The sequence below is a fragment of the Mastomys coucha genome, unplaced genomic scaffold (genome assembly GCF_008632895.1).
Source record: "Mastomys coucha isolate ucsf_1 unplaced genomic scaffold, UCSF_Mcou_1 pScaffold15, whole genome shotgun sequence".
In the NCBI taxonomy this organism is placed as follows: domain Eukaryota; kingdom Metazoa; phylum Chordata; class Mammalia; order Rodentia; family Muridae; genus Mastomys; species Mastomys coucha.
Window position 1 is genome coordinate 6,360,400 of NW_022196897.1, and position 12,666 is coordinate 6,373,065.

Consider the following 12,666-nt stretch of genomic DNA (forward strand, 5'->3'; position numbering starts at 1 on the left):
CAAATGTTCCTAATTGTGTGAATCATAGCAATAAAAAAAAAGCAGAAACAACTTAAATATTAGTAGGCACATGGAATGGGACACTGGCATGGAAGTAACACACTGTAAAAATAGACACGGTCCTTTTGGGAGTCAATTTATCAAAGCCTATCAAGAATTCTACACATAGCAATGCTATGCTCCACAGATCTTGCTTATTAAAACCTCACCCAAGAACTTCACCCTGAATATACAGAAGAAAACTGTCTCTATAGTAACTCATCTCAGCTTTATATGTAACAGTGAAGAAACGAATCAACCTACATATTTAGTGATAGCAGATTAGGTAAGCATGTTGTGACATGCTGTGGCATGTTGTGGCATGCACACGAGATGGAATATAGCAGCTAAAATAGGTTGCATATTCCTATGGGAAAATTATTATTACATGATATAAATGGCAGTTCAAATTATATATGCAATGTCATTAGAACCTAGCTTAATCTCTCTCTGTGTCTGTCTCTCTGTGTCTCTGTCTCTGTCTCTCTGTCTCTCTCTGTGTCTCTGTCTCTGTCTCTGTCTCTGTCTCTGTCTCTCTCTCTCTCTCTCTCTCTCTCTCTCTCTCTCTCTGGGGTCTCACTTTGTAATCCAGGCTGAACTTGAACTCTAGATTGCCTGCCTTCATGCCTTCACCTCCCAAGTGGTAGCAGGGGCTGTAGTTGTGTGTCTCCAATTTTGACTGTCCCTACTCCCCTCTGTTTGTATTGTAAAATTATCTTTAGTAAGTTACCTTTAGAGTGTTTTTAGAAAAAAAAAAGTCTAAGAAGATAAAACACTGGTAAAAACTCTTACATAAAGCATTGCTTTAAAATGTTAGAATAAAATCAGGCAGCTCACAGGTCCAACTTCCCCCATCAAGTCAATTCAGAGTTCAAGGCCAGCCTGGGCTACAGAGCAAGTAGTTGCTCTCCAAACAATTTCAAATCTAATTTCTTTAAATATATTTAAAGATAAAGGTAGTAGATGACTGATTTCACTATCTCCAAAGTAATGCAGAAGGTCCAGTAGGCAGCCTCTGTGAGGGAACCTTTGGCCACCAGAAGAGATCACTTCCCATGAGTATCTGGTCGGTGAATCGCTGTGTGTGAGAGCTTTTGTTTTAGGTACATTCAAATGCTTACAATATTTCTTTGGAGCATAATAGTCAAAAGGCCATAACACCTTTATGACAGGAATCTAGCATAAAAAAAAATCAGGAAAAGATATAATAAATGGAAGCTGGGGAAGAGCAAAAACAAAGGATTTTAAGGAAAAGATATAATTTACAACATGTGATTGTATGTGAGCTTACAAAGTTTTAAATGGATTTGTTTGTTGGGTGGGTTTTTTGTTTGTTGTGTTATGCTGTGTTCTGGTAGGTCTTGCTGTATAGTCCAGCCTGGCCTCAAATACAAAGCCTAATTAATTTTCAAACACTGAAAGTTAGGACAAAGTCACCTCTGTATGAAACGCCTCTGGCCTGATCTCCATAGCCACTTGTCCCCCAGGGTATTCTACTCCTGGCTTTTCATTTTCTTCTCTTCTCTTCTCTTCTCTTCTCTTCTCTCCTCTCCTCTCCTCTCCTCTCCTCTCCTCTCCCCTCCCTTCCCCTCCCCTCCCCTTCCCTTCCCTTCTCTCCTCTCCTCTCCTCTCCTCTTTTCTTCCCTTCTCTTCTCTTCCCTTCTCTTCTCTTCCCTTCCCTTCCCTTCCCTCCTCTCCTCTCCTCTCCTCTCCTCTCCTCTCCTCTTTTCTTCCCTTCTCTTCTCTTCCCTTCTCTTCTCTTCCCTTCTCTTCTCTTCTCTCCTCTCCTCTCCTCTCCTCTCCTCTTCTCTTCCCTTCCCTTCTCTTTTCTTCCCTTTTCTTTTCTTTTTTCAGACCAAGTCTCAAAGAGAGACTCTGAACTGCTTGGTTTTTCTCACCTTGAGGGCCTGTAACTCATCATCTCAAAGCTTATGCTTATTACAAAGCAAACAAAGCCCTCTGTGCAAAGCATCTTTGTGGTTCTTGTATTCAGGATATTTTTTTCATACAATCTCTTCTGATCATGGTTTGCCCTTCCCCAGCTCCTCCCAGGTCCTCCTCACCTCACAGCCACACAGCCGCATGCTTTATGTCTCTTTTTCTTAAGACAACAAACAGGTAAACAAAACAAAATAACAACAAAAGAACCAGAATAATTTTAGAAAGAAAGAAAAAGCATACTGAACAAACACTGACACATACACGCAAAAACAAAATTCATAAAAGTACAAAATTGTAAACTATAATATACAAGCAAAAGACAAGTGAACAGAAAATGTTCAAATAAAGCAGTACGAAGCCAAAGTACAAGTTTTCTGTTGGTCATCTACCTCTAGGCCTGGGACCTACCCTGAAGTTTGGTTAATAAATCCAGTGAGACACCACTGAAAAAACTACATTTTCCTTTGCAAGCAGATGTCAGCTGGAGACGGCTTCTTGGTTAAGGATGGAAGGCTATGTCTACTTCCCTCTCTCTGCACTGGGACCCTGTCTGGCTTGGACCGGTGCAGGCCATGAGCATGCTGCCATAGCCTCTGTGAGTTCATATGTGCATCAGTCCTGCTGTGTCTGGAAAACACTGCTTGCTTGGAGTCATCCGTCACTGGGTCATAAAATCTTTCTCCCCCCGCCCCCCGCCCCTCCACACAGCTCCCTGAGCCTTGAGGGGAGGGTTTAATAAAGACCTCTCCTTTAGAACTGAATTCCAAAGTCTCTCCCTGTCTGCACACACACACTGTGTTAGTTCCCAGCTACTGAAAGAGCAAGCTTCTTTTCAAAAGCATTTTAAAATCTAGTGGTGCCAGGCATGGTGGCCCACACCTTTAATCCCAGCACTAGGCTGGGGAGAGGCAGGCAGATCTCTGCATTGAGGCTAGCCTGGTCTACAGAGCAAGTTCCAGGACAGCTAGGACTATACAGAGCAAACTTGTCTCTAACAAACTAACTAACTAAATAAGAAAACTTAGAACAGGGAGGGAGCCGGAGACCAAGCACGGGGTGCATACCTCTTCACTTGACTCTGGCAGAGACCTAAGCAACCATTCTATCCTAGCCCAGCTTAGTGGGCCAGTGAGTGCCCTGATGTCACTCTCAGGTCACAGGTTAAAGGTGGCTCTAACACAGCCTCATCCTCAGAAAGCTTCAAAGCATGAGTGGTGTGTGTGTGTGAGTGTGTGTGAGTGTGTGTGTGTGAGTGTGTATGCATGTGTGTGTATGCGTGTGTGTGTATGCATGTGTGTGTATGCGTGTGTGTGTATGTGTGTGTATATGCGTGTGTGTGTGCGTGTGTGTGTGTGTGTGTGTGTGTGTGTGTGTGTGTGTGTGTGCTGGCGGAGAGCAGGAGGGCTGAGTGGCTGAGTCTTAGGATAGAGGGTCCGATTAGCTCCCCACCATCGCCATCCCCACTAGGAGGAAATATGAATAGTTCAGAACTGCATGATCAAAGTTGCTCTGATTTCTGGACTTCAATGCCTGTGTTGTGTCCTGGACAGCCTTCCACAAAGGGATGTGAATAGTGTGGACATACGTAAAGTACAAGACTGGGCTAGTGTGGAAACAATGAAGCCATTCTAAACAGGAAACTCACTGTCCTGGTTGCTCTCCCAGTCACTGTGCAAAGACTCGAGCTGAGAGCATCATTTCTCTTTTAAAGTGTTTTCTCATTAATTCCTTACGTGTCCCCAAACCTTGATATAAGAGACAGCAGAAGAGCCAGAATATGTTGTCCTACATTCTGTTATCCTTTGGATATCTCCCTATTGTACCTTCTTGGAGCTCTGAAGCTACTCTAGAAAGAAAGAAGGAAGGAATAGAGAAAGAAAGAAAGGGAGAAAGGGAGGAAGGAAGGAAGAAAAGAAGAAAGGAAGAAGAAGAAAAAAGAGAAAGGTAGAAAGAAAGAAAGAAAGAAGGAAAGGAAGGAAGGAAGGAAGGAAGAAAGAAAGAAAGAGAAGTGAAGGGAAGGGAAGGGAAAAGAAGAGAAGAGAAGGGAAAGGGATAGTGAGATGCTGAATGTCCCAGTCTCACTGCAACATCTGAGAGATCACACATAGGAGAGGTGACAATTGTTGCTTAGATGAGTCTGACTAACCCATGGGGCTGCAGACATAGTAAAATGGAAGTCCTTTTTAAGCCTCTTGTTTTATAGTGTTTTATTCTGCAACTAGGTACCATTAGAACAGAACTTTGAATTGGAGAATGAAAACTGTGACATTTGTCTTAGACCCAGGAGACAGGTTAAAATGAAAATCCTTACAGAGATCGTAGCAGGGCCTTCAAAGGCAGAGATGAAATTTCTCTCAGAGGCTGAAGGAAGGGTGGGGGGCAGCGTTAGTGTGCACATGGTGTGAACACACATAGATGACTATGGGGAAAGCTGTTATCTGCAGGACACAGGAAACAGAAGATTCTAGTGTCACTCTGAGGTCTGGAGAGCCTGTTTATAGGCAGAGTGTTGAAAGCGTCAACTGGTTTTACTTCTAGCTGCCTGTGAAAAACTACTTAAGGAATATAATAAGGGCTCCCCACTCTCACCCCCAAATGTGTGGTCATCTGGAGAAATTTAAAGAACCGAGGATTCATTGAGTTAGAAACAACACTGTTTCTCTTGCCTCCCTCTCATGTGGAAGGTGGGAGAAGCCACTGAAGCTAGATCTCACTTGGTTATGAGCATGCTTCAGCATGAAGTCCAGTTCCAGGGTGGGACTACAAGTGACAGTCACAGAACCTCTCAGACAAACAGTAATTTCTCTGCATCTCAGGTGTGTGCCTTAAACGCTTCCTGACAAAACAAAAAACTGTTTCTAAGAATCAGAAAGAGAACTGGAGAGATCACTGGATAGGTCCCACAGAACCCACTGGAAGCCAGACACTGCAGTGCATACCTATAATCCCGTCATAGTGTGTATCTACAGTCTCCGTGTTCCTACAGAGAAATGGGATGAGAAGACAGAAGAAGCTCTCTGGCCAGCTAGCATCGCTTGTGTAGTGACAAAAACGACACCTTGTCTTAGGAGGGAAGATGAGAACTGTCACCCAAGGTTGTCTTCTGACTTCCATGTTATTGCTCTCCCTCCTCACCCCCTTCCATCCCCGCCCGACCCACCACAGGTGTGGAATCAATTTCAATTTGATACAAAAGAAATTTACACTGCTTTCAAAGAAACCAAATCTACTTAGACTGAAAGCTGGAGACAATTTAGGGTGAGGAGAAGGCCTATGAGACAATTTGCTTGTCACACTTCCCTAGACTACTCTTAGCCATGGCAGTTTCCCAGATTCTCCTCGCCTTTGAGTTGTGACAATCTGAGTGGTACTGGTCAAGTATTTTGTAGGCTGAACTTCTACTGGATGTTGCCTGGCTTTTCATGGAGAAAAGAGCAGGGTTGCTTATGGGTTTGAGGGAAGACAACAGTGACTGATGGCGTGCCTAATGAAATTAAGGTGCAGTCTATCACCATGACATTGGCTAGGATCCTCTGATTCATCTTTTAGGTTGCATTAGTTTCAGCCTTAGAGTTCTCTAGAGCCATGGAAGAACAGATAGAATGAATACATACATACATACATACATATATACATATATATACATACATACATACATATATATATATGGGGGATCACTGTGTGTGTGCACGCACACACACACACACATATATAAAAGAGAGTTATAGAAGGCTTACAGGCTGCAGTCCAGCTAGTCCAACAATGGCTGTCTCCCAGTGGAAAAGTCCAAGAATCCAGCAGTTCAGTCTGTGAGGCTAGATGTCAGTGAAGGAATGTGCCCATTATATAGGCTGGGTGTGCCTGCCACAAGGAGGTGTGGCCTAGACCTAGGATGGATCTTCCCACCTCAGAAGATCTGGATTTTAGATGGTTCTCTCCACTTCAAATGATTTAATTAAGAAAACTCCCTCACAGGAGTACTCACTTTTTAAGATTAATTTAGTAATGTATTTTACGTACATGGATGTTTTGTCTGCATGTACACACACCAGAATAGAGCACTGGATTCCATGTAACTATAGTCAGATATGGCTGTGAGGTGCCAAGCACATGCTGGGAATTGAACTCAGGACCTCTGGAAGAACAGTCAGTGCTCTTAACTGCTGAACCATCTCTGCAGCCCCAAACTTGGGTTTAGTTAACTCCAGCTGTAATCAATTTGACAACCAAGAATGGCCAACACAGTGTCTAACAAAATTTGGAGAAAATTAAATGAAAATTCAGTGTATTATACTGATTATATTATTCAATATAATGTACTATGTGTTCAGAAATGAGGTGTTTCTTCAGGTACTCCTCCCCTTAAATCTTGCATCATAGGACATCAGGTACAGGTTTTAGAGATGAGAAGGAAAACAAATTAGCATGCAGCTTTTCCTGACCTCTGCTACAGAGACACTTGCAATACAGAAACATTGTAAATGGATGATTTTTTTTTTTTTATGACAGACCTGTGGTTTTTACCTATGTGTTTTTTTCTTTCCTTGAAGACGTAACATTATATTCCTTAATGGGTTTATAATGCTATTATGGTGAATCACCCTTTGATTTTACATATGCAGCTTAAGTATACAACTATGTGTTAGCAATATTAGGAGTACGCTTACTTCTCTGGACAGCAGGCACATTCAGTCTTTACTCAGTGCTGTGTGTAAATGTCTGAGGGTGTGTCTGACCAAGCTTAGTGCTACCAAATGGAGTAAAAATCAACTCAATTTATCCAAATGTAGCGTTTGTTTCCATATCTATTAGAGAGCAGGTCTAGACCTCTTCCCTTGTTCTCCCTTGTTAAACTGTTAAATTGCATCCCTAAAGCTAGCCCCCAGGGTCTATTCTCTTTTTTTGGCCACTTCCTTATGCTCAACCCAGGTCCAGCTACCAAAATTCATTATTTGACTACACTGGCTAACAGGTCCAATCGGGGCTTACCAACTCATCCTAAAACAGACTCCCCCTTTTCTCCTTAAAAACAAAAAAACAAAACAAATAAAACCCACTCCTGCAGACATCCCTGCTGCTGTCTTTTACAGTTCAGAGGCACCCTGTCCCCATTGGTCCTCCACAGTAATAAATCTCCTTTATGCTGAGAGTTTGGTGTCTGGTTGTGTTCTGTGCTGACTCCAAGGGCCCCTTCACCTATAACCACACACACACTAAGGATTGCAAAGATAATTCATCCGTAAGCATGTCCGCCATTTTTCCAAAATGTGTCTTGCCTTTCCCATCTGTATGCGACAGTCCCAAAAAAGATAGTATGCTCAGTCCTCGCCCATGCAATCTGATCATCTGCTTCTGTTAGAGGGAAGCTTTGTTCTCAATGTACAGCCTTCCCTCTTTATTTCCTGGCCTCGATATCCTATTAACCACCCCACAGGAAGAGGAAAGACTCAGAAAGTTATGATCAAATTGAAAACTAGTGCCCGCTTCGTGGAGGTGACCCGCAACGCATCTCCCAAAACCGACTGGATGTGGTTTTATGCAGATGATTCCTGAACACCAGCCGTGGGGAAGGAGTCCCCGGACGCCAGGATTCACGACCTGACTCTAGACCTTGGGCTTTTACTTCACATTTTGCCTGACCTGTTCCAATCTGCCTCTATTTTCAGTCTTGCCCCTTCCGATTAAATGCCAACAAACTGTTCTTGAACCTAGGAACCCCGGTTCATGTGAAGATTCTACATCCCAACACGAATTTCATTTTGAATCAAATCGAGCAATACGGCAAACATGTAATTTAATATGTAATCTAATAATGACCTTTTACATTCTACAAAGTTTCTAAACTCCCTGCATGACATTGGGAGCAAGATATTAATGAAACTTCACGGAAAAAAATTAAAATATCATTTTTTGGTTTTAAATTAAGTAATCAAGTCATTACTTTGGAGGTAGGCAGTGTGATATTGAGGAACATGGGCTTTGTGCCTGACCTCAGTTCAAAGCTAATGGTGACTTCAGGCACGAGGCTCAACTGCAGAGCTCTTCTCTGCAACCTCACTGACACTGAATCTAAGACTGATTGCAACAATGTCTGGCAAGCAGGTGGCACTCAACAGCTTCCGGACTTTCCTAATGCTACTGTTTGGGCATGTCTCTGGCAATCATGCCTTGGAAACTTAAGCCCAGAAGTCTTAGGGGAATATTTGGAGATGGAACCCTTAGGAGGTAATGAGAACCACAGAGGTCAGGAGGGTGACTTCACTTCCCTCTCCCATGAGGGCACTGGTGGCAGCGTTGTAAGCCAAAGAAGAGAGACCTGAGCTTTCCAGCTTGCTCTCCCTCAGCATGTGATGTTTCTTGAGTTTCTGCAGAGTTCCCGCTAGAAGAATACCCCCGACAGGCTATAACCCTATCTTCAAAAATGTAAGCTAAGTTGACCTTTATTTTTTGTAAGTTACTCAGTCCATAAGATTTAGTTGCAGGATAAGAATTAAGATATAGGGTCTGGAGAGATGGCTCAGCAGTTGAGAGCACTGGCTTTTCTTCCAGAAGACCTGGGTTCAATTCCCAGCACCCACATGACACCACTGTCTGCATCTCTAGTTCTAAGACATCTGGCACATTCACAAAGATATACGCAGGTAAAGCACCAATGCACATAGAATAAATTGTCTTTTAAAAGAATAAATTAATACTGCATATTTACACATATACGCAAAAAGATTATATGGGAAATAGAGAATATATGTGTGTGCATATATGTGCAGAAATAAAATTTTAAAGAATTAATGTCCCAATCAAAATATTGTTAATGCTACCTGAAGTCAATGGTTTCTTTTTCTTCCTTGTTTTAAATAGACAGGTGGCCTTAAACTCTTGGGTTAAAGTTATTCCGTTGCTTCGGCCTTTCAAGAAGCCTGTGCTATAGACAAGTACCTACTGATGGCTGATACATCAGTTTACCTTTTTCTTTAAAGTGGCTTTAGATTTCTATAATCTGTACGCAAGACTGACAGTATTATGATGTAACTATGGCTATTTTCCCAAAGTATCTATTTTGGGAGGGCTTGGCACTTTGTGCACACATAATGTGTAAGTAAAATATGAAAGAAACTTTCCTTTTAATTTTTCTTGCTTTCAATTCTTTCATTTTTAGAAATTTAGTTATGAGTCTGTATAATAGGTTTTCTTTTCAGGTTTATTCCATTTTCTATAAAAATCTAGGACGTTAGAGTAAGTTGGAAAAAGCAAAAGCGCTGAAGTAGGGCTTCATTGTGACAAAATTGATTTCTGAATGTAGGAAGACAGGGAAAGATAGCTTAGAATTGATGCGAAAGGTTGGACTTCAGGCTGTTTGAATTTGACAGTGGAACTGTACAGCGATAGAAAAAGCCGCAGGCAAGCTTAATTAAAAAAGAGAAAGAAAGAAAATGCTAAGACGGACGTCCCTGGGTGGGCTCGAACCACCAACCTTTCGGTTAACAGCCGAACGCGCTAACCGATTGCGCCACAGAGACTTTGGTGCTCCAGGAGGCTCCAGATGAGGCTCTTATGAAGAATAATAAAGGTTCCGTGACTTTTTCTTCTTCGTGCCTGACGCCTATTATTAGAAGCGGAAATTTTACTAAAGGTTCTTAATCCTTTCGAGTCCCCCTTCTACTTCTGAAGCATATTGGAAAATTATGCCTCAAGATGGAGGAGAATTACAGGTCACGACGTGGATTAAAACACTGTTGCTCCCCGCTCCCAGCAACCCCAGCTTGGAAGGTTCTGTTGCAGTAAGATGACAGTTTCTAATTAATTACCTTTCGAAAGGACTCGCACTGGTCAGTTTGCGGGCAGAGCTTTCCTTTTGTTTCTGTTTGTGCGGTTATCTGCCCGCTGACCTTACGTTACTTACTGAGCCTCTTCAGGCCGTCTGATTGTATGCGTGCCTTTTGCTTTTTAGATTCAGGTTTTATTAAAACAAGTATTCAAATCCTGTTTGCGTTTCGACTTTACTCAGTGCGATTGTCCCAGTAACATTTCGTTACAACGCGTCCCCGAGGCTTGCGGCCAGTTGCTGAAATGGTCCTTGATCCTCTCTGCTGAGACCTCTTCTCCTGCATTTAAGTCACGCCATTGAACACGCTCCTCGCAGGCTTTTTGAAAAAGAAATTACATAAGGAAAAAAAAAAATAAAGATAGGACATGATTAGCTGGTCACATTTTAGCTCAGGATCACTGCTTGTAACCATACTCTGTCCCTAGAAATATTCCGCAGGAAAATCTTTCCCTCCTGTGAAAGTTTACTTTTCAGAATCGTATTTTTGCTCTCACTGTTCCCGCTTTCTAGAAATAATAGTTTCCCCTGAAGAACTTGCTATTTCCGTTTTTGTCCCTAAATTGCTCTGGCCTCAAGCCTTCCGGAGAGAAAAAAACGGTCGGCATCGGGACTTAAAGAAGTTGTGAGCGACGCGCTTGGGTCCAACCAACATTTCGAGTTCCCCAATTGCGTGATGACAACTTAAATTGGCTTTAGAACCATTTAACAGCGAAGTAGCCTGAAATGTTAAACAGCTGGGAACTCACAGCAAGCTGGACCTCTCAGCTTTCAACGCACTTTTAAATGTGCACATCAAAAATCCTGAGTTTGAAACAAACTAGGAACCTTCCGGAGCATAGTGACGACATATATAACTGCATGGTGTTGACTTCAAACCTTATTTTTAAAATAACTATTCATCTGTGCTAAAGCCAGAAAATGCTGGCTCTTTTTCTTCAAACTCAGAGTGAGGCTTTTTCCTCTGCTTTTGTTCTCCGAGGGTTTAGCTAGAACAGACTGCAACCTTGGACTCTACGGCCCTTTCATTAAATATTTACTCTCCTGCTGAGAATATTAACAGGGGACCTGTTCATGTCTACATCTTTCCTGCCCATTTCTCTTCCTGGGTCAGACATCACAGTACTAACATTTTCACTTTTAAAAAGAGACAGGAGCCATCCAAGAGAAAAACTAATTCAGGGAGGAAAAATGTCTGTGTTGAGAATTGCTGTTCTTTGGAAAATTGCCTGCCAGTCTGCTTGTGTAGCTGTTAACATTTTACAGAGGGGTTAGCTCAGTTTAGTCTTTGTGTGTCCCCACATTTGAAAATACTTCAAAATATTGAATGGAACCAGGACATCCTACCTTAGTGACACCTGTTGACATCCCTGCTGTGTATAAGATGCCCACTAAACTAAGATGGCAGCATAGGCTGCCACCTGAATGGTTGTGATCTTAGGCCTTAATATTTATGCACAACTTTGAAGGACTAATGATTTAATTAAATTAATTTTAGAAACATTTACCCCTTAAATTTAGGACATCCTAAGAAAAGCAATTCTCATTGTTGCATTAGCATGACCAATATAAATCTATTAGGACCAGTTGAGGACCAATTAAATCTATTAAATTAATTTTAGAAACACTTACCCCTTAAATTTTAGGACATCCTAAGAAAAGTAATTCTCATTGTTGCATTAGCACACAGGTCTTTAAAATTACTGAAACTGAAGAGGTCTGAGCATTTTGTCCCTTTTTATATATTGTATGTCACTCAACTACAAATTTACCTTTCCCAGGAACACACCTATCAGTGGAGGCTGGCTTGTACAGATTAATGGAGCTATATATTTAAATTTTCTTCTGGGAGAGGAACAGAAAGAACATCTGTGCAAATGGTCCCACGTGTCTTACCAGACAAGGCAAACCAGACCAAGGGGATTTATGGAGCTCAGCTACCAGGGAGGCAGCAGGCCTCTCAGGAAAGACTCCAGCTTCACCCCAGAACAGGTAGCTCCCAGGATCTCCTCTAACTCGGTGTGCTAGACATTAGTGCTTTTCAGTTAGTGAATTCGGGAAGCAGTACAACTAAGTTGTTTAAAAGGAGCAGTGGAGTTGGAGCTGTGTTCTAACAGCAAGTTTAAACGCTAATCGGACTTTGGTGCTCCAAGACACCTATTAAAGGAGGACGCTAGGCAGACCTCATTAAGAGCAAGAAAGGATAGAGACCTTTGTGAGTCACATTTTATACTTGATTTTTGAGATGCTAAGGAGCTCTGTGGGGCAAGTCATGCTTTCCACTTACCAAACCCTTTCTCCCTGTGCAAGCTCACCCTCAGGTCAGTTGGTCAGGTTGGCAGGCATCTAGTGGCAAATGAGAAAGAGGCGTCTGTAGGTGACTGTTAGGTCCAGAACACATAAAAGACACAAGACTCTTCAGAAAGGTCTTTGGATATCTTTTTTTTTTTTTAATTACTTTAAAAATCCTACCACTTGGAATTTTCTGTGCAATTATTCAGATGGTTGTCTTCATTTATTGTTAATAAACGACAATATATGAAAAAAAAGTAAGAAAGGAAAAATATGGTAATACCCTGGCCAGACTGCTTAGACATTCTCTCTCCCTCCCTCCCTCTCTCTCCCTCCCTTTCTCTCTCTCTCTCTCTCTCTCTCTCTCTCTCTCTCTCTCTCTCTCAAGTGAGAAATCATTTTTCTTATCAGATAACAAACTGAAAGTCTAGTCACCTGTTAGCTCTGGCACTAAAGTGCCACCCCCAGTAGTCTGCATTGTAACTGTTTCCACATCTGGAAACAGGATGGGGACCTCTAACGTGCTTCAGCACAAAGGGTCAGGGGATCGCTCCTGGGAGACCTTGTGGTCA

At 42.2% G+C, this 12,666-nt stretch overlaps 1 non-coding gene across 1 annotated transcript; it reads right to left on the minus strand.

The window, feature by feature from the left end:
* Nucleotides 1-9,423: 9,423 nt before the first annotated feature.
* On the minus strand, nucleotides 9,424-9,497 carry Trnan-guu. Its single transcript has one exon. It is a non-coding gene; the product is annotated as a tRNA-Asn (tRNA).
* Nucleotides 9,498-12,666: the final 3,169 nt, after the last annotated feature.